Source organism: Thermobia domestica, chromosome 7 (assembly GCF_964235325.1).
Source record: "Thermobia domestica chromosome 7, izTheDome1.hap1.1, whole genome shotgun sequence".
NCBI lineage: Eukaryota > Metazoa > Arthropoda > Insecta > Zygentoma > Lepismatidae > Thermobia > Thermobia domestica.
The window spans coordinates 283087860-283111614 of record NC_137460.1 but is presented as its reverse complement, the minus strand read 5'-3'; the positions used below and the strand labels follow the sequence as shown (position 1 = coordinate 283111614).

The 23755-nt window shown below is 34.7% G+C and overlaps 1 long non-coding RNA gene across 1 annotated transcript; it reads right to left on the bottom strand.

Moving 5' to 3' along the window:
* Positions 1–1125: 1125 nt before the first annotated feature.
* LOC145689085 (uncharacterized) lies at positions 1126–23171 on the bottom strand. The gene is made up of 2 exons (XR_014132090.1): positions 21882–23171; positions 1126–1432 (listed from the first exon to the last, which is right to left on the bottom strand). It is a non-coding gene; the product is annotated as an uncharacterized LOC145689085 (long non-coding RNA).
* Between the last annotated feature and the right edge of the window lie 584 nt (positions 23172–23755).

Below are 23755 nucleotides of genomic sequence, written 5' to 3'. Positions count from 1 at the left end.
TCAACAGGGCTGCCTCCAAAATGGCCTACAGAACACATTATACTGCTAGAAATTTTCCGAATCCAACTAAACCAATTTACAATTATTCCTCTTTCACTTCAGAATATACAGTAATCATGGTGGCTCTAACTTTGACTTACTTTGTACCTATCATATATGAATATACCTTGTACTTTGTTCCTTATTATAAACACAAATATTTATTCGATTTGAAATGTTTGAATACATTTTATATTAATACTAAAGTACGGCCATTCGTCTTACTGGAAGGACGTGCCTCCTGATTTAAAAATGGAGAATCTGTCCTCCAGGAAGAATAAGAAACTCCTATAAGAGGTATTCTGCAAAAGAACGAATATCAGTGTGATATTATCCATCAAACATCACCTTCGGAAAGCATCTCATCTTTAGTGAACGAACAATCGTAACTTTTTTTAAGATTGGATGCCATACAGAACTGAGACTTCTCTTTTTCCTTAGTGATGCTTTCTATGCTGCCACAAATATACAAAGTCCTCTTAACTGTGGGAAAATATTGTAGTACCTTTTGGACGTTCAGTCCTTCCTGAAGGATGTTTAAGTTACAAGTTTTCTGATGAAAGTAATGAAAATTCTTAAAAATACCATCGATTATATTTTCGACATCAAAGCTCTGCTTTTATCAACCCAAATAAAACAACATAACAGCTGAGCAATGCAAATACCTTCCATTAAAAGCTAAGCTTTTAGCTTTTGATAAAACTTATTTTCTTTGTTCAGCTGTTATTTTATTTTACTTGGGGCAAAATGCCACACATTCTTCTTCAAGCTGTGGATTAGGAAAAAATGAGGAAAGAATACTTCAGTTTGCGCGTGTGGACTCACACCGATTAAAGCATCCCAAACTGAATAAAGCACATCCGGAAGCTACGCGAAAAATTTCAAGAACAACCAAGGACCAGACTGGTTTGTTGAATTAGGGGAGGGGGCGCTGATAATGCAAATTTGATGTTTTAACCATTTGTTCACAATTTTTGCTGCTACATTATATAACCTTATTAAATAATAAATAAACATTCTTATTTTAAATTGAAGTGCTAAAAATACTTGATATACAGGAACATAATTCAAGTAATACAAAACAAGTTTATTGCTATTGTTTAATTGTTATTCTTGCAGTTGTTTTCGTTATAATAATTAGTATTTTATATGGTTTCTGCAGTACGCTGCGTTTAATATTTCTTTGTCACATGTCTATTTTTTTTGCAAGTCCCAGAAATTGTCCAAACCATGTTGGGTATAATAAATTCTTAACGTAATAAATACATAGAAGCAGCAGGGATGTCTCTTCGATATCACGGCTGTTTCTAAATTTCCTTTCCACAGCATTTTGGACTCGGCAGTATAGAATAGGGTTGGTCCTTGAGGCTTTCAAGGTTTGTGGAAACGCTGCCTGTAATATATATATCCAAAGGAATGAGTTTAGATATGTTTAATAAAATATAAAGAACACAGTACATATTAAAATAAAGAAATAAAATCACGAAATAGCAATGCTGTGCAAAATATGCAATAATTATCTTATCCAGTGTAGCTACATCTAAATTGAAAAGTTGTTTACATACTATCGTTATGTAGACGACACGTTAATTCTCTATAAAGACAACAAAAAAATAGAAGTGCTCCTTAGAATGTTTAACAATATTAATTTTAAAAATGAAATATGTTATACTTTGGTACGTTGTTTTAGTGGTGACATACTACAAAAACTTATAACTTTATTTTGAAATTCGATTGTTCTTGGTAAAATTCTGTATTTTCGTCAGAGTTTCTCCATGTGGGTGCCGCTCAGCCAAAAAAGGTGTTTTTTTTCGGGTTGGAAACACCTGAAAAAACCCACCTGGTTATTGAGCTTTTGATGAGTATATTAGTCATACAACTAAGCGGATCACATTGAAAGTGATTTTTACAAAATTTGGACTTTTAGGCATACTACATTATTCAATATATACTAATTAAGTCTTTTCTAGGACCTTTGTAAAGTACTGAATGAATTTTTAAAAACTCAGCTTGAGATAATTATGGAATTAATTGAGAGAATTATACAAATTAATGTACAGATTATGCTTATATTTGAAATAAATGAAGTCTTTGAGTTTTAGGTCCCATGGTTATGGTTTGTGGGCTAAAGGAGGCTGTGATGAAGAGAAATGAACGAAATGGTGAAATGAAGAAAGTGGGAGGAAACGGGAAAACCCCGAGAAAACTCGCGAGTACGGTGATTGTCCTCCACAAAGTCCACATGGCGCGAGCTGGGATCGAACCAGGGACCCCAAGAACCGGAGGTGAACGCTCTACCACTGAACCACCGCGTCCCCCTTGTTGCAAATTATGACAATGAGAATCTTGAAACATAAATCACATTTTAACACTTTTACCCACTTACATTTAGATATTTTGAAAAATAAATTAAGTCCGAGAAAACCGATACGGGCGCAGGTGGGTTGTTTTTTTAAACCCTGATTTTAGTAGTTCTCGACTTTGGCTGGGTACGTTGCTATTAGCTGTTAAGTTCTTAAAATCCACAAACAACCATGCTCCAGTGAGAATCGAACCTGGAACATTAAAGTAAGCGGAATGATACTTAAAAGCGCACGGCTACTGCGGTCAACTCTCGTTCTCATTTACAAAATGAAGTAAAAGGTGCTACAAGACTTCTTTCTGAACTGCAAAATTGGTTTCAAAGTACTTTTAAATTCCTATGTGCAATAAATGTAACCTGTTGGTCGTAGAAGGATGTCAGAAGGAAAAGAAAAAATGTATACAATTAAAATATATTAAAAAACTACAGCGATTCCGTGGGAAAAGAGCAGATCGCGGAAAGATCTATGTAACTTTAGATAAGTATGGTCTCATGTGTTAACACATTCCGGACTGACTGCGAGCATAGCTCGCAGTGAATGTTTTGCCCCTGTAGACGGGCTGCGAGCTATGCTCGCACTGTACTATTTTTTTTCTAGCAATGAAACGATGAGCGACGGTAGCACCACGTTTCATGTATTTGTTAATCGTGAGTACGTGGTTCAGATTCCAAGCGCTAAGTGGCGTGTGTGTTCAGTTTTTGTCACAACTGAGCTGTAATTACACCTTTGTAGGAATACGCTGTTTTTGCCTTTACTTGTGAAAATGGCGTCGAAGTTATTAAATAATGATAATTGTGGACATTCTGCGCAATGATTCTGATTTCGTTTCTGTGCACAGTCAGAAGTTCCAGTGCCTGTGCATGGAAGAACTCATCTGTATAGTTTACATATTACATGCGCATAGGACATTTTTGTAGTTTTTGTTACATTGTAAAAAATTTTCTCGCTTTGCATAAATGATATATATACATATACAGTAAAAAGTTAGAAAATATATACCAAGTGTTGAATGTTACACACCTATGGAAAGGGGAAGTTTTGTAGTTTATAAAATAGTACAGCAAATAGCATTGTGATGAAAACTGTATTTTCTACGAATTTTTAAAATAAGCCAAAAAACCGTAGTCTACAGGGTAAAATCAGGTGTTAAAATCCCCGTCTGGAATCTGTTAAATTTAGAATTTTTGAATCAATATACAATGAATTTTATGTTGAGCACTCACTGATAGAGTAATTCCAGCAATTTCTTCAAAAGTGATGTGTGATTGGAAAACAAAACTAGTACACGTGATTAAAGGCATTGGTACAGTAATTAAATAATTGGATGTTTACTAAATGTAATAAATGTATACAGGTACCTATAAGTATTATTGCTATTTAAAGATAGCAACACATTACCATTTTAATGGTAAGAGAACATTTACTTGATTTTTAAAATATCAAAGCGATTATTTACTAAAACATACTTCGATTTTGCTGCTATCTATGTCTCATAAAATAACGGATTACTTATTGAGATCACAACGCAAAGGCGAAGATTAATCAAATTGCGTGGTCCCAATTGCAAGCACTTCTACTCAAAAAAACAAATAAAATAAAATAAAATAAAAAAATGAAGAATATCCTTTTGTATCCTACTGCCATATTACCAGATTTTACCACAATGCATGAATATTGCATAAACAGGCTATTCAAAATTCCTTCTCCAATCCATTGATGTTGCGATTTCTAATAAACTTATTTTCAAAATAATAAAAAATTGCAAAAATAAAAATAAATGGTTAAAATTTCGTACAATACTATTACCTATGTTAAAGGGTTTAAAAAGTCGACACTGGACGTATTTAAGGCATTATTACAGCATTTGCCTAGTACGACTGAGATAAACCAGGGATAAGCGGTTTCTGAGCGCGAACCCAGGAACTTCCTAAAACGAAGCCAACGCTCTACTCAACTGCCCTACGGTCACTCGCTAATATAAAGCAAAACTTAATATAATTACCCCTAACTCAAGTTCATTTGGAACGACACGGGTTTGTTTTTTCTCTTTTGACAACAGTTTTTGCTTCTTTCTTCCTCTGTCAATCTTCTTATGAAAATACCTTACGAAGAAGAAGAGGAGAGAACTGTCACTTTTATTTTACCAATAATAAGCTAATTCATAATTTTAAATCAAAATAAAAGTTAGTGTGCTTTAAATATGAAGCGACACATTTGTATTATAATCGCGCTATTTATTCCTATTGCATCAGACAGCTAAACATTTTCCTAGTAATCGATGTCTACTTTCGGAAAAAGATGCGTCACTGTGTTGCATATACTTTCATATCACTGTGTTGCATAAGGACGTTAAGGACAAATACAATTATTTATATCCTTATGTAATCTAAATAAATTAAGAAATTTATTTAATCCAAAACACCGCTTGAAAAGAATTCTTTTTTGCTGACCCTGTGTAGCAGACAGATACTGGCACCAAACAAAATATTTCCCACCAGCTGTATCGAGTAATATTATATGTTAGTGTAACTGTACCAAAATTCTGCTTAAAATATTTTTCGTATAAACGCAAATTCTGCGTTAGAGCATTATGTGACGTTTATCTGAATTCGTACACTTTGTGCAGTGTATGCTTCTTGTTGATCGTGCTGCCGCCTAGTGGTACTAAAAGTCAGATTAGAAGAAGAGGAAAAGGAAAGAATGGAGTTTTTAGTTGGACTTTAATGTGTGTTGGTGTGTGTGTGTGCTATGAATGACTCAGCTAAAATTTTAGAATAACGCTGAATCCTGAACCCAAAACATTTTGAAGAATATAAATAGTAATATTCTTTTTTAAGAAAACTTTAATATTCGTGATATCACGTAATCATCCATTAAAAACAGTGCTGTTAATGTGGATGTTTAGGTAGTTTTGAAATAAAACATTATTAAAGTAAATCGACCCTAAGTAATATTTCATAACAACGAGGTTGTGTGATCAAGATTAAGAGTGAAACAAAGGACTTGAAAGGTGGTACTAAAAGGCAACGGACACGTAGTGAGCGACTAACACAAAAATATATCAAAACAAGTCAACTCTTTATCAAAAACCACAACATAATGCCATCACTGTGTTCACTTGGAATGACCGTCTGTTAAATTCTCAATATTGGAAGAAAGGACGATTTTAGTGAGTGGATTCGACGGATATATAGTGTTCCAACTTAAAATGTGATTACATCTATTGTTATGCCATGGCGGACAGAAAATATTGAAGTGAGTAATAAAAAGTATACTTACGATTTCATTACACAAACGGGGCAAATAATGTAAGGAAAAGTTTGTTTATCTCAGGTACGTTTGTTTATTTCCAATATATGGCACAATAAGATGTAAATTTGTCAGTTTTTCTTTCACAGATTGCATGACGTAACGAGAACGTGATTGTTGGATAACTTGTGTTCAATTCATGAAAGTAGGTGATGCTCTCGTCTATTTTCGTAATACGCCTTACGTCTTCGCTCAGGTGATCCGTCCGAATCTGGACCGTAACGGTAAGGTGTGTCGCGCCTCCCTCGAACGATCGTCGCGGGAATAAACTTTCCGAGCCCACAAATAAAATGGTGCAAAGCTGTATTATTTGAGGGCGAGGAGTAGGGAGTTCTCCGCGGAGGCCGGTTGAGGATGGTGTGCACCACGCAGCACTATGCTGCTTGAACCCAGAACCGTAATAGAATGGCGTTTCCCTCCAGGGACGGATCAATTAATAATAATTCACGTTTTTATTAATTGATTCGTAACGGATGTGACATCTGGGAGAAGATCTAGGTGTTGTAATATTTGACAGGTTTTATTTCTCATGATATGCTATATGCGCTAACTTGAAGATATTATTGGTGTTTGTTGTGTTTGTATATTTGTAATTGGTAATCATGGCAGAAAGTGAAAATTTGAGTCTGCAAACTTTGCTTGAAGCTATTAATAAAATTAACGCTGCTGTTAACGATACTAAAGAACAAATGCAATCACTTAATGGTAGTGTGAACGATACTAAAGAACAAATGCAATCACTTAATAGTAGTGTGAACGATACTAAAGAACAAATGCAATCACTTAATGGTAGTGTGAACGATACTAAAGAACAAATGCAATCGCTTATTGGTAGTGTAAATGACACTAAGCGACAACTCAATGATGTCATTACCGAGTCGAAAACTGAAACCCAAGCTCAGATAGAAAAGTTCTCTAGCGATCTTACAGGTAAATTAGAAATGTTAGAACATAGGATGGATGGGCAAATTCAGATACTGTCGACTGAGTTAGTACAAATGAGAAGTGAAATAGATAGAGTTAGTCGTACTTGTGCGGATAACTTTGAAAAACTGTCAGCACAGTTTCAGGAGAAATTAAATGTACAAGAAACAAAAGTTGATGAAGTTAAGCTTGCCGTGAAAAATAACGAGGACAAAATACGTTTTGTCAATGCTAAAGCTAACCAGTTAGGCGATCAAGTTAGGGACACTGAGGAACGTATTATAATGATTGGAAATAAAGTTAAGGATTTAAGTTCCGATGTCAATTTGGTAAATGATAAAGCTGAGCGAGCGCAGGAAAAAGTGGGAGAACACGAAAGTAGAATCATGAAGTTAGACCAAAATGTTCGTGAGATTTATGATGTAAGTATTGCAACACGAGAAATAGCTCATCATACTCAAACGATGATAGACGATGTTAAGGGCGAAGTAGAAAGTAGGTTCGATATAGTGAATCAAGAGGTCAGAAACTTACGCGTGAGTATGATTGAAAGTCAAATTAGGTCATCAACACTTGTGGGAAACGTAAAATCCGAGGTGGAAATTAAAGAAGAAAAAGTTGACACTAGTATACGTAAAAACACCAACCCTTTTCTTGAGTACGATGTTAGTTCTGTGTTGAGTGAAAATGATTCTTCGGATTCTCACAGTGATAATAGCTTTGTTGGGGTAAAAACAATCAAACGGAGGAAAAAGCGAGAAAGAAAGGTAGCTTTAAAATTACGAGATTTAGAATCTTTTGAGAAATTCTCTGGTCACGAAAATGAATTGACTGCCACTGCATTCTTACGTAAGTTTGAAGATCAAGCTTCGCTTATGTCAATTTCTCGTAGTCAATATTTAGATATTATCAAATTTTTGTTGACTGGTTCTGCACAAAATTGGTACATAAACAATTGTGGGTTTTTCACTTCTTACGATCGTTTTGCTGAATTGTTCAAATTAGAGTTTGAGAATGAACAGGTTCGTGCTAACAAGTTAATGGTATTGCAATACAAACCCTATGATGCAAAAGTTGACGGAAGTGTGTACAATTTCGTGTCATATAGATGTAATATGATTCAAGAAATCAATCCCGACATAAAAGAATCGTTAGCTATCAGTATGATTCTCAATTTGATTCCACCTTACTACCGGCGTCAGTTAACAACTTTGTCTGTTATGAATTTGTCTTCTGTTTTGTCCGTTATACAAAGATTAGAAGCAATTCCCAGGTCTGATAATCGTAACAACAGCAGCAATCATAGGTTTCTGAAAGTCAACCAGGTGTCTGTTAATAAGAATGGTAAGCGTGAAAGTAATCAGAATAATGTTAATGATTGTGATGAGTCGGATCAGGTGTACTCGAACGAAAATTCAAACAACAGAGGTAATCGGAAAAGAAAAAATTCCTTTCGTAGAAACAAAAAGAAAAAATGGAATAACAATAGTAGTTCTGATAGGCATGAAGAAAGTGTGTGTTTTTGCAATCATGGTTCAAATGTTAGTAATAGCAATGCTAATGTAAATCAAAATGAAGCCACTAGTGATGTGACTAATAGGTCAGTGAATGGTAATTCCCAAACAAGAAATTCACCTCAGACCGGTTACAGTAATGGAAATTTTGTAAATCCTTCGAACTTTGGTAATCCTACTGGCTTTAGGCCACCAAGACCGAATTTTACGAATGTCACTGCAGGTAATTTTGGGTTTCAAAATAGATTTCCTCCCCCAAACTAGAAGCACCCTGCCTGAAGAGTGCTCATAGCAGGGAATTAATTCAAACGTGTAGTAATGAGTTAAATAATGCACTCCTTCCAAATAGTCAGACTGTTTTTGTAAAGCTTGATAAAAATCTAATAAACTTAGTACAGTGGGATGATGTTTTCTCATCTGACGAAGAGGAAACTAAAGATTTTTGTAAAACTAATGTAAATTCATGTGCCACTGCTGAAATTTTTGTCAAAATTATGAATGAGAATCTGTACTTTCTGTGCGATTCAGGTGCTTCGGCTAGTTTGTTAAGTTATAATGCGTGGAAAAAAATATCTAATATAGTGTCAAACGCTGTATTACAACCCGCTCCTCAAATTGTTCTGGTAGATTATAGTGGAAAAAGAACGAAATCAGTTAAGGGTGAGGTTACCCTCTGTGTAGAAATTGGACCTGTCACTTGTGATGTTAGATTTATTGTTGTCAATGACCTTAATTGTAATTGTCTGCTAGGCAGAGATTTCTTATCGCTAGCTAATGCGAAATTAGACTTTGGCGAGAAATCTGTTACTGTAGGTTACGACCCTAACACTTGTAAGGTACCAATTAAAGAGTATGAGCACGGATTTGGTAGTGACCCCCTTCTGAATAAAGAAAGTAAAAGTAAAGTAAAAATACTTACTACAGAGAGTGTTAATAAGGTTGGTTTTCATTTAAATAATGCGAATTGTGTTGACACTTATACTGCTATTGAATGCGAAAACGAAGATGTAGTCGAACCTGTGCTAGAGTGTCCGATAATTCAGAATTTAGAAATTCATAAGAAACAGCTGACGCGGGAATGGATGGATAGTTTGTTTGAAAACAGTAAAGCATTTGAACATGTAGAAAGGTGTAATATCAATAATGATTTAAACATAGAGCAAATAAAACAAGCACGTTTGAACGAAGCTGCTGAAGTAAATTTTTTGTATCATTTCTATGGGGAACAAATTCATAAATTGGATGAGGAAATTCGAAAGTCTCATAATAATGTAAAAATAAATCAGGATGTTTGTAACGCAAGTAAAATTACTCGTAATACCCAAAGTCACTTTCCTTCTGTTACTGAAATTAGAACAAAAGTTCTTGAAATTGAAAATTTATCTAATGTTCAAAAACAGCAACTATATGATTTATTGTTGAAACATAGATTGGTTTTTAGCGACTTGCCAGGTAAATGTAATAAATTTGAATACACCATCGAAGTTGAAACAGACCAACCGATTGTAAAACGTCAGTACCCATTACCCTTTAAATACAAAGAAAATATTGAACAGCGAATAGCTGAATGGCTAGAATGTAACGTAGTGGAAGAATGTGTTTCTGTGCATTGTCATCCTTTGTTGTGCGTAGCTAAGAAAAACACTAGTAAACTTCGTACTGTCGTAGATTTAACTCAATTGAACAAATTTGTGAAATTAAAGCAGTTAAAAGTTAATAAGATCGATGACCTTCTCATCAAATTACAAGGAATTCAATTCGTGTCTTGTTTAGATTTTGTGGGAAGTTATTTACAAGTATGTTTAAGTAAAGAAAGTAAACAATACACAGCCTTTTGTTGGAACGGTAAAATGTATCAGTATACTCGAGTTCCGTTTGGTTACATAAACGGAGGAGCTGCTTTTATGTTGTGTTTGCAAACTGTCCTTGGGGCAGGTTAATATGAAAAAGTAGTCTCGTACATCGATGATGTCTGTAATTTCTATGACTTTTGAAGAACAGTTACATTTTTTGGATCAAATATTTCAGAAAGTTTACGAGGCTGGCATGACATTAAATCTACAAAAATGTACTTTTTGTAACACGAAATTTAGTTTTTTAGAGTTTGACATCAGTCCGCAAGGCATAACAAAAAATCCTTCTTATGTACAGTGTATCAAAGACCTACCAAGGCCTAGAAATTTGAAAGAATTGCAAAGAGTTTTAGGTTTGTTCCAGTGGTGCGCCAAATTTGTTGAAAATTTCGCTCAAAAATCTGAACCTTTATTTGGTTTGTTAAAGAAAAATAAAAAATGGATCTGGGATCAATCTTGTGAAGACAGCTTAAACCAATTGAAAAGTGATTTAGTCCAGGAGGTGATGCTTGCACATCCTTTGTTAGATCATGATTTTTGTTTAATTACAGACTGTAGTTCAGTTGCTTTAGGAAACATTCTTTTTCAAGAAGTGGATGGTAAGAAACATATTTTAGGGTTTTATAGTAGAACGTTAAAACCTGCTGAGAAGAATTACACTGTGACTGAACGTGAGTGTCTTTCAATTGTAGTCGCGCTCAAACGTTGGTCTCAATTGTTGTATGGAAGGCATGTAAAAATTTACACGGATCATAATTCATTGGTATATCTGCACAAAATGAGACAGTGGAATTCTAGACTTGCTCGTTGGAGTTTACAAATTCAGGGATTTGATGTACAAATTGTATATATTAAAGGTCAAGATAATCAAGCTAGCGATCCGTTGTCACGTATCATTCTGTTTCCTGAGGTTGAAAAGTATGAAGTTAATAAGTACGAAGTGTTGCCATCTTGTTTTAAACATTTGTCTGTACAAGATTTGATCAGTAAACAAAGAGAGCACCCAGAGTATGAAAATATCATGAAGTACTTAGAGAATCCCAATGATCCTTATGTTAAGGTTAAGAATCGAAATATTGGTGAATTTTACAAAATCGAAAATGGAATTTTGTTGAATCGTAGTTACCATTTTCCTAATCAATGGAAAATATGTATTCCTCCATCACTTGTGAATGATGTAATTCAAAATTATCATGAACAAGGTCATTTTGGTTTTGAAAAGGTTTTAGGCTTTGTAAGTGATTGTTGTTATTGGAAGTCCATGCGTAGAGATATCAGCAATTATTTGCGTGACTGTGTTGTCTGTAAACGTACGAAAGTTGAAACTTCGCCACCAGCTAGACCTTTACAAACTGTGGCTGTAAAGAATGTAAGAAACATGGTCTCGATCGATTTGTTAGGACCTTATCCACCTTCTCATACTGGAAATAAATTTGCATTGTCAATTTTGGATGTATTTAGTAGATATTACACGATGTTCCCAATCAGAAATGCAACGACCAAATGTGTTTTGAGATGTTTAGAATATTACTATTTTGTAACCATGGGAATTCCAAAATCCATACTGGTGGACAATGGTGGATGTTTTGTATCGGCAAAATTTAAATCTAAAATGGAAGAGTATGGTATTAAAATTCATTATGGAACTCCTTACCACCCAAAGAGCTCAATTGTAGAACGAATTCATAGGGAGACGAATAGGTTGTTCAAATTGTTGTGTAACGAGGAACATACTTCTTGGGAAAGATACATACCTCAGATTGTCATTTTGTTAAATTATTCTGTGTGTAGTAGTTTAGGTGTCAGCCCTGCTAGCCTTCATTTGAATGTAAAAGCTAATTATTCTGTGTTGAAGCATTTTGGCATTGTAACAAACGAAAGCTATGATGAAAGTGAACCTGTAAATTGGGAAAATAAACTCATAATGGCTGACTACCGTAGAAGTGAAAAAGTTAGAAAAAGAAACGAGAAATATAATGCATCCCAAGAAAGAAAGTACAAAATAAAAGAAAATGATTTGGTATTTTTGTTGCAATCACATTTGAGTTCAGCAGTAGACAAAAAGATCCGCAAGTTTTTCATGCTTTATAAAGGTCCGCTGTTTTGTAAAAATAAAATTTCAGATAAAGTCTTTGAACTTGTAGATCCTTTAACTGGAGAATCTTGTGGCGTACACTCTATTGATCGTATGAGAGTGTGGAGACCCACTCAAAAAACTAGGAACATCTGGTTAGAATTAGCTAAGAAACATATACATGAAAGAGAATTTGATTCTGTAAAAGAAAATAGTGAAAAAACCGATTCTTGTGAACCAGAAACTTTAGTAAATGTAAATTCTTTGAATATAACGAAAGTTAGTTTGTCTGTTTTCAACGAGAGCGAAAGTAATAAGTTTAACGTTCAGTTGTTGTTGAAAGAATTGTTAAAATGTGACACGTATTTGCAATATTTAAATGATAAGCTAGATTGTCAGTATCGCATTCTTATGTTAGCTTTAAATCATTTGCTGAATCCTAAGCTAAACAGACGTGACGTGTAAAAAAAAAAGTCACGGACATAATTATTTCCTAAATGATAATATGTATGAAGATGTTGTTTATTAGTATTCATATGTAAAGGAAACATGAGATAAAAAACTCGTTTACAGGAATAATTGTATTGTCTTGTTGATGCTTTACGATAAGTTATCAAGACTGACTGTAAGATCTTAAACCACCAAATGTACGAGGTGAATTGTATAGCATACGTGTATTATTGAGAATGTAAACGATGATATGCTCTGATGTAGTCAGAGTGAGAGTAAGTTTTTATGTGTCAGTGGAACACTGTGACACGAGAATTGAATTATGAATGGCAACTCTCCCCCCCTCTCATTTATTTTTAACCTTTGGGTTCATTTTTCTATGTTGATTTATATTCCTACCTCACTAGAAGGTCTTGTTGCCATTCCAAAGGGGTGGGATGATAATATAAATGTATAATGGGGAAGGGAGACTTAAAAACTTAAGTGGATAGGCGCTTATTAGCGTAAAAGTGTGGCAGACTTACTTCTATCCGGCCTCACTCTTATTGTTACAGTACAATAGAGTGGTAATAAATTTGTTTCATGTAGTTATTATGTTTAAATGATGTGCAATTCTTGTATTTGTGAATAACAATTTTGTTTTCGTAACTTCTTTGTCAGAATAGCTTGAGAAACGCAAGTGTGTTTTGTCATTATGCAATTTAAATATAATGTGTGTAGAATAAGTTTGTTCGTTTACTTTTGTGGAATATTGAAATATATTATTCAAATAATATTTGTTTTATCTATTTGTTGGAAAGTTGAGTTATTCATAATAATTATTTGTTCATGTTCTATAGTTTTTGCATAATGTCGTAAAGTAAGTAATGTGAATATTTTACTTCTAAATAATGCCATGATTTCGTGTAATGTTTGTGTTATTTTAACAATAAGAGCGCATATAGCAATATTGTAATTCGTATATTAAAGGTATATCATGAGAATTATTTGAATATTAATTGTGAGTCATGCACTTATAAATGTTTAACTTAGTAGCAGTGCCGAATGTAAAAAAAAAGAACTTTAAAGACTTTACATATTAAAGCCCCATGAAACTTTTATGTAAGTGTGTAAATGCCCCACGCGTTTGTCGTTTTTCTACGTTAAATGAAACTTAATGAAACTTTTTCATCTGATGAGGTGTAACTCGACGAAAGTTCTTATAAGCTTCCTTGTGAACTAGTGCTCGTCTTCACTTTGGAACAGTGGTGATTGTTGAAGTGAAACTACAGTCAGGGTTCTTGAACGTTTACCATTATTCAATGGTGCACGTACATTCCTTTCGAACGCCAATATAACTATACCAAAATTCTGCTTAAAATATTTTTCGTATAAACGCAAATTCTGCGTTAGAGCATTATGTGACGTTTATCTGAATTCGTACACTTTGTGCAGTGTATGCTTCTTGTTGATCGTGCTGCCGCCTAGTGGTACTAAAAGTCAGATTAGAAGAAGAGGAAAAGGAAAGAATGGAGTTTTTAGTTGGACTTTAATGTGTGTTGGTGTGTGTGTGTGCTATGAATGACTCAGCTAAAATTTTAGAATAACGCTGAATCCTGAACCCAAAACATTTTGAAGAATATAAATAGTAATATTCTTTTTTAAGAAAACTTTAATATTCGTGATATCACGTAATCATCCATTAAAAACAGTGCTGTTAATGTGGATGTTTAGGTAGTTTTGAAATAAAACATTATTAAAGTAAATCGACCCTAAGTAATATTTCATAACAACGAGGTTGTGTGATCAAGATTAAGAGTGAAACAAAGGACTTGAAAGGTGGTACTAAAAGGCAACGGACACGTAGTGAGCGACTAACACAAAAATATATCAAAACAAGTCAACTCTTTATCAAAAACCACAACATAATGCCATCACTGTGTTCACTTGGAATGACCGTCTGTTAAATTCTCAATATTGGAAGAAAGGACGATTTTAGTGAGTGGATTCGACGGATATATAGTGTTCCAACTTAAAATGTGATCACATCTATTGTTATGCCATGGCGGACAGAAAATATTGAAGTGAGTAATAAAAAGTATACTTACGATTTCATTACACAAACGGGGCAAATAATGTAAGGAAAAGTTTGTTTATCTCAGGTACGTTTGTTTATTTCCAATATATGGCACAATAAGATGTAAATTTGTCAGTTTTTCTTTCACAGATTGCATGACGTAACGAGAACGTGATTGTTGGATAACTTGTGTTCAATTCATGAAAGTAGGTGATGCTCTCGTCTATTTTCGTAATACGCCTTACGTCTTCGCTCAGGTGATCCGTCCGAATCTGGACCGTAACGGTAAGGTGTGTCGCGCCTCCCTCGAACGATCGTCGCGGAAATAAACTTTCCGAGCCCACAAATAAAATGGTGCAAAGCTGTATTATTTGAGGGCGAGGAGTAGGGAGTTCTCCGCGGAGGCCGGTTGAGGATGGTGTGCACCACGCAGCACTATGCTGCTTGAACCCAGAACCGTAATATTAGTAGCGTAAGTTATTTTGGGGGTTTTATAAGTTACACACGAGTAGAATCACAGTATTTAAAGACAAATTTTTGAGTGGGTCAGGAAAGTTTAACGAAATTATATTTGTCTGTTTGTTTAGTTTGAGATATTGCATTCCCTATTTGAATTTGCGATACTGAGCAAGAAACACTGAAATTTCGAAGGAACCGTATATTTTATTTTTGTTTGGCCAAGAGTAAGCTAGCACCGTTCATTAAAAAAAAAAGACAGAGAGAACTGTGTAAGTTGTAGGCCCAGTTGCTAAATTTTCCTTCGATCGCTTTTACGTTTTTCTTCTACGAACTCTTGTGGAATATCAGCTAGGGCCAGGTTAATTTAAGTCCTTTCAGTTTTCGTCGTTACTTTCGTGATATAGGCCTATGAGGTGAGGGAAAGGATAACCCCTCCCCCATGATATTGCGAGTTTTATTGACGCATTTTGATAAATCCGCCTTCTCTGTGTGCACATTGGGTATGTTTTCTTTGTCATGTACTTGTACAAGGACTTCGAGATATTCGTAGAAGGTAGAGGGGTGCAACGTTGTGACTGGTGTCCGAGGGAGAAGGGGGAATTTGTGTTATATAGAGATGCAAAAAAGCCGGTTTTTTTGAATCGATGGTTTTTTCACATAAATAGCAGGCTTTTTTGGGGAAAAAACGAGAATTTTGGAAATTTTGGCTTTTTTCATTTTCATGATTTTTCTTCGTAAATAGCTTTCTTATAGTATATTCTATAGTTAGTTAAGAATTCCATGAACTCAATGCGCTCTGAAATTCACCATCAAGATGGATGGAGCACATGTTTTACGAATTAAAGCTAACATGAAGAATGTAGTATTTGAGGGCAATTTTAGAGGCTATTTAACTTTATTTTAACTTTTGAGTTATCGACATCTTGTTTCTTCTCTAGATCATTTTAGTTTGTCATCCATGTTTCACTTCTAAGAGCTTAGTACTCTAGCTTCTAGCACAAAAGTTAAACTTGCCCGTTTTTCTATTTATCCGTCAAAGCATACGTTTTTCAATATACCCGTCAAACCGTACTTCCACATTTCTGTTAAACTGTAGCTGTGAAGTGATTTAGCAATAATTTTCCGAACACAATCTTGAATACCAATTTATACAAATAATCAGTAGTGAATTTAGAAAAGTACTTTAGGAGGGGTTTTTCTGATTGTTTCGTTTTCAAAAAGGTCCTAATTTTATTTGGGAGGTGCTTGAAGTTTATGAGTACAGAAATAACTAATATTTCGTTTTGTTTATATGTTTAGCAATAATCTTCCGGATACAACCTTAAAAATAATTTTATACTGAGAATGAGTGGCGGATTTAGAAAAGTATTTTGGGAAGGGTTTTTCTTACTAATGTTTAGTTTTCTAAACATTCGTAATTTTTATTTGACGAGAGCTTGAAGTTTATGAGTAAAAGCATAACTAATAGATATTTTGTTTGTTGCACACATTCCGTAACATTGGGAAACGGGTTTCGGTCCGAAAGACCGCCCCCTAACCTTCGCAAAACCGTCATTGCTAATAATTAGTAATAATAACGATTTATAAACAATAAGAAAGGAAGGCGGAAAACTCACGGTACACACACTATTTCTACATTCACAGATGGAATGAAGAAAAGCTTTGTCAGAATGGTCGAATGCTGGTTGAATCCCGGACTTCCCGATAGAAGCGTAAAAGCTAATCACTCAGTCATGTTTGTCGTGCAGTTGTATTTAGCTTAACTTAAATATATTCCGTAGGCCTTTTTTTTGGGGGGGGGGGATTCCGTAATGATATGTTGAATCCCTCTTGTTAAAAATTCAGAAAACTTGAGGATTGGGTAAACCGTGATGGTGGTTATATAAAACTTAACTGTAGAATTTCAAGGATATACAAAACCAAAAGCTCTAGATGTGCAGCCTTTAAGTGTATCATATAAAACTAAGTATTTCTCTTATGTTTTATTCTAATTTTATCTTGTTTCAAAAAGAGGGTTTGGAATATTTTGAAGTAAAAATACTACATACTATTTTGCTAGTTATTTGTGTATTTTTTCTTTTTAAGAAGTGTTTACTTTTAGGGTGGGCTGGTTTACACCAACTTTTTTTTAATAACTGGTTTAAACCATAATAATAAAAAGAATGAAAAAATGCGAATCTTGTGAAATTCATGGTGACCCTTCCAGATATCAAACCACCTGCAATAGTTTTTTTTCCTTTTCACCTTTTAATCAAGGTGTGTCATGTTCAATTCTCGGTCGAACAAAACCAAGTAGCGGTTTGGATGTCACTTTAAGCGAAAGTCTTCTCCTTGATAACCTCGGTATTACGTAAGGATGTTCAGCTTAAACGTACAAAACGAAACCAAATTGTATATTTTTCCTTGCCTGAATGCCTGTTGTTTTATAAAGAATCCAAAATTGCTTAAATATATTGATAGATTGGCAAAATTTATCGATTTCCTACGTAGCTTCCAGCATTAGATTGGATTGCACTTTCAATGATATCTACATATTAAATTTATAATTTAACACCTCAGTTTTAGCGTACTGATTATGACACGTTGACCTTTAAATTTTACATGCATAGCAATAACAGGGATTTCCCGTCATTGTCTTACATTTCAAGTAATGACGGGATTTTCCCGATGGGTAGGGCGGGAGATTCTCAATTTAAGAAATTTACTGACCGGGCTTCTTTAAGCGTATGGAAGTTCTTCCGGCAAAATCCCGCTGTTGAATAATAACACAAAGGCGAAGCAAACTTATTTCTGTGAATATGTAATATAAATACATAAAGCAAAAAATCTAAATAAAAAACTGGTTTAAACCAAAAAAGCCTGGTTTAAACATCCCCCCCAAAATGTTTTTTGGCACTTTCAAAAACAACCATGGTTCTTGTCAACTCTGCTTACTTTTGTATATAGAAGGTTAAAAAATTCTTATTATATACATTGGTTAATCCTGTGGAATTCATAATGTAAATATGTTGAAGAAAAATTGTTTGAAATATCTTTTCAAAATTCATAGTTTATTTTCGAGGTTTTATATTATTATCAGCACCAACCACTAATTAAATGACTTTTTGTGTTATAGAGAAGCGAAACAAAGTCTCTTTATCAATTTAAAGCAGAATTTTGAGAAAAAGTCCAAAATTTCCCAAGCAAAAAAGAGAAGCAGAAAAACCGAGTTTTTTTTCAAAAACGCCGGTTTTTTCCGAGCCCTTGCATCTCTAGCGTTATATCGAGGACTACATGAAAATACAAAAAAGTACCAAAGTGTTGGTTAGATTACTGCATTTGGTTAGATTACATAACGCTACTTGAGACTAGGTTAGGTTCAGTTACCTTCAAAACAGAGCCATGTAAACTTTTAGAATTTACATGGCATAAAAATTACTATTGCGTATAAACACGGCGTCCGGATGTATGCTACAGTGCTGGGTGCGTCCGGAGGAAGCAGGCGTGTCAGCGATGGTGGGTATGCGAGTTGGTAGTGAAACAGATGTTTTTTGGCAATGATACTAGCTTCAATAGCACTTCATATTAGTAAAGCTCCACTTGTAAACAGTATACTGTGTCTTTTACAGAATTTCAACAACTGACATTGGTTATTTTCGTGTAATTCTATAAAACGAAAACAAGGTATGTCACAATCTTGACATATACGCGCTATTACCACACTGTCTTTCCCACCACTAAATCATAGCAAGTGTACTTCTCCGCCAAACAGTCACTTCCGCCTCCACATACAGTATCCCTTACAATATCAAACACAGCCTACAGAAATCACTATTCCCTTCACCTGACTTTCACTTACTCTTCCTCTCAAACCAAAATAAATTCTCCAATTCACCCTGTAAAAATTGGTCCAGCGATACAACACTTACACGGTAAGGTCCTTGCACAAGCACAAGGTACAGGGATTTAGTAAACGTTACCTTGAACGTAAGCACCAGAAGCCATAAACACAACCTATACAAACCAGTGAAGTGCAAGGTGCACGTAACCATGTGTATGGAATACTTACCCTTGCACTTTCAATTCCATACTCTTGATTTTCCTACATACGTTAATGGCACCCACGGAACAGTCGGAATATTATTCAGATAAAGTCACAAAAATTAGCATGTTGTGCATTTTTTTTTAAAAAAAAACTAGATTTAAAATTTACATTTTGTAATCAGCTTAACCATGAAAAATTGTTTCAAAGGACCTATGGCTTAAATTACTGTTTGAGTACTGGAATATAATATATATTTTAGACAAGTTAATTCATTTAAAATATCCATATACATTTATAAATAAAAATATTCCATTTACTTTTATATGTGACTCGTTTGATTGGTTGCTGGAATCTTTCCAATCTTCATTCAAATAATGCACAGACAACACATCAACCGAGAACACACAATATGGCGTATGTTCATGTTACCTTATTTTCATGGGTACATTCTTTGGTACGAATTTACTGTACCCATATATCTTCCATGTACCCACTAATTCATGGGTAAGAGGCTGAGATGCGGTGTGTACCTACTAAAGTGTTCGGTACATTGAATTCTCATTGGTACAGTACCTTCTATTTCATGGGTACTTGTGCAAAATCATGGGTACTGTTTTTAGAGTGTATCAGCAGTGGAACAACTGACCGGTCGAAGATTTATCGTGAGTAAGTGAAACATTAATTATTCGAGCCACCTAGCCACTTTTTTATTGAAGGAAAGCAAATAGAAATGAAATGAAAGGTTGAAACAATCAAATAAAATTGAAAAAATCTACTTGACCGCTTGTAATCTCTTAATGTTCTCTTAATTTGGGTAATTCAGATTCAGCAACACATTCTTTGCACAGTTTAATTAGGTTTTTTTGAGTTGTATCGTAAAGTGGTTTCTTTATTATTCGTTAATATTTGTGTTGAAATTAATCGTTTTCACATATTTCTATTTTACGGTCAACCGTATGTGCCCAGCTTCGGGTTTTCGATAAGATATAAGTTCGGATGTAATTGTGATTTGCCGTAGTAAAGCTGGGGTGAATGCTTAGGTTTATAGTTTTAACAATGGAAACAAAACACGATTACAAACACATGGTGACCATGACAGGACAAAGTCATCAATCTTCGGATGTAATTGTGCCCGAAGATACTACTGATTTACTTGGTAAACACGACAGTATTTAGAACAGGTATTGTAATGTTTGTATATAGAATCCAGAGTTTGAGTCACGTAATATATGTAGCAAACTAGTTAAATTTAATTTCCATGGAAATTGTTCAAACTTGTGAAAAAGGAAAGAGAAAATAATAAGCAGGCTTTAAATAACATAAAGTAAATTTAATTACTATAGAAATATTACTACTATAAGTTTTTCGTAAGACATTAAAATATAACATTTTTATCTTTGTTGCAAAGTTTTCCAACCGTCAACTTCAAATATTACGCACATATGAATAAACACCAATCAGCTGATCACAGCCGAACACACACCAATATAGACATAACCTTCTGTTTGCACCTTTATTTATACTTATGCTAAGAATATTGTGAGAAAATAATTATAGGATACGTGTTAAGATATGTTAAAATAAATTAATAAGTTTTGAGAAGTGTCAAAAAAGAGAAGGTTTTGCGCAATTGAAATAATGACACATTAGTTTCAGAAAGTTGTTTGTTTACACTTTGCTGTTGAAGTTAGGCGTTCGTATTTTTCACTTTTATATTGTGAATTAGTTGTTTGTAACTTAAATAAATATAGAGAGTAGAATTACATTAGAACAAATTCAAGCATTGTTAGAGAAACAGTCTGCTAAGTTAGAGCAAAAACTAGAAAATAACAGTGAACCTTTAGAACATAAAATTGAAAGCAATAGATAATGAGTAGATGAATTAATAGGTGAATGCTAACAGTCAATAACAGAATCAGCAAATGAATGTGAACAGTGCATAACGAAGTTAGCGAAAGAGTGGACGTAGAATTGAGTTGAATTAGAAAGTAGACTTGATGAGTACGAAAGTATAGTAGTACGATTACTGATTACTGAATTCAATAATACGATTACTGAAATACCTTTGGAATTAGCTAGCCTAACCAAACGCGTTGTATCACTTAGCGAAGAATATAGTAAAAGTGTTGGGCAATTACAGGCATCCATACAAGCGGTAGAGATAGAGTGTAGGCAGACCACCGAGGCCCAACAGCGTGACATTGATACTTTGAAAGAGGAAGCGCAAGGTGTATAAGGCCAAGTAGAGAAAATAGAAGAACACCAGTTGCTCACAGACAGAAAATGCGAGATTGTTAGTTTTAGTATGAATAGACAGGAAAGTGCCGTACGCGAATTAAACTGATATGTAAAGGAACTCGCGGAAAAGACAGGTGAGATAGGTGAAGAAGTACACACGCAACGGCAAATTCTAAAACTTAACAGTGAACGGTCAGATGGAACCGAACAAATCTTAGAAAGTTTCAGTGAACACCATAAAGCTACTGTTGAAATGATAATGGAGCGTTTTAAGAAATTGCCCGCTGTTATCTTAAAATCCGAACATGATCAAAATACTTCTCAGGAAATGCATAGATTAGAGAGAGTAAATCGTGAAATATTAGTACGACAGGAACACATTGATAAATTGCGACAATTGCATATTGATACACGTACGTCACCACGTAAAGAGAATCAGTTCGATCATGAGTACCACGGCTCACAATATCAAAGTGAAGGATTCGAATCCAACGGTCCCCTAGTGTACTTACGAATATGTAATATTTGGCATAATTTGAATGAAATTTGTCGTGACATCCTCATATATATACATATACCTTCTGCGTGTGGGTCCACCTCCAAATATACAGAGAAATGGGCGCCCTTGCGTAGTACTATATACCTAGGTACTTGCTAGAATTACAGAAGGTTATTCGCTTTATACCCACCCATTTTCGATTCGGTGCTGCCACCTGGCGTATCATACTGGAATTATGGCCACCTTCAAGGGCAGTGTTTGTCTGACCTGGAATACTTGCAGACACAGTTAAAGATGCTTTTACCATGGAATCTGGAAAGTCCTCAAAACTTCCCCCTCTGTTCTTTGAGATAGCTATTTATTAGAGATTTATGATCTCGTTACCTGAAAATCAACGTTGCTACTTCCCTCTATTGTCCCTTTCTTTTATCTACCATTCATTGTTTTTTTTTTTTTTTTTTAATGCTGAATTTTGTTGCTTATGAAAAGTTGCGGAAGTACGGCAACATTGAAGAGAATGACAGGGCACGTGCTGCTTAAGATCAGCCCTGGTTTGTGTGTGGGGAAATGTGTAGTGTTTGGGTGAAGAGATCTCTAAGTTTGTCTCCAATAGTTACAGTAGGTGCGTGAGTGATGGTAGTGACTGTTATCAAATGGCACCGAAAATCAACGTCTTATTCCACGAGACGCTTACACATACACACAAAAACCACAACCAGTTATTGTTCTCGAGTGAAAAAATTGTGTTAAAATATTAAATTGTTCGCACTAACTATCTTAAGTCGCGGCACAAGTCACAATCAAAAGTAGCATTTGAAGCAATAATAGCACGTATATTAAATAAAATTAGTACCGGTATACGCAACGGGAGATCGACAGTCAATCAAACCGCAATGGCATACAGAAATACAGGATTTGCTATTCCCGCTAAAACGATAAAGATGGATGGATACCTTATGAAACAGGAGAATAGCGGTATGTGAGAGTGAACTACACTAGCTACAAAAGATCTCACTTGAACGAAATATTAACTAAAGAAGTATACATCCGGGTTGAATTTTTTTTTTTTTTTTTTTTTTTTTTTTTTTACGCCCGAGAATCCACATTACTCTATTCTGATTGTTTGAGTGTTCTGACGTCACAAATCACTCTTGGTTTTGATTCCGTGATTTCAATTCGACTCACAGAAGTTCTGTGACAGAACTAGATCACTGGAATATTAAACAAAAAACGAGCACTGAGCGTACTATGAATTCTCTAATTAAATAAGCGTGTTTATGGTTTACTATAGTATAGTATTGTGCTATATGCAAAGCATAATAGAGAATTCTTAATACATACATAGCATAATTCCTTGTAATAAGCACAATTCTCTCTGCACAAGTAGAATAATAGAAATACATTGCGTTTTCGTAGTGCAATAACCTTTAGTACCTTTTAGTTTATTAAACAGTTTTCACTGCGTCATTTAAACAAAAGTAACTTCGAAAATTATGCAGTATAACAAAAACTACATGCACATTTACAACACGCAAATTAAAATCAGTATTTCTTATTTTTCTTGACATAATTTGCAGAGTACATGATTTGAGCAGACAGTTCTACCAAAGTGGAGCCACGGTGGCTCAGTGGTAAAGCGTTCACCTCTGGTGCATGGGGTCCCGGGTTCAAACCCTGCTCCCGCCAAGTGAACTTTGTGGTGGACAAACACCGTGTGCGTGGGTTTTCTCGGGGTTCTCCCGTTTCCTCCCACTTCATTCCACCATTTCATTCATCTCTCATCATCACCGTCTCCTTTAGCCTAACCGGCATATACGTGGGACGTAAAACTCAAATATTTCATTTCATTTGATTTCAAAGTTCTACCAAATTTTGACACATATCTTACATTTTCAGGTCTGGTTAGAACTTTGGACAAGTCTTTACTTTAGGCAAGGCAGTGAATAAGCAATG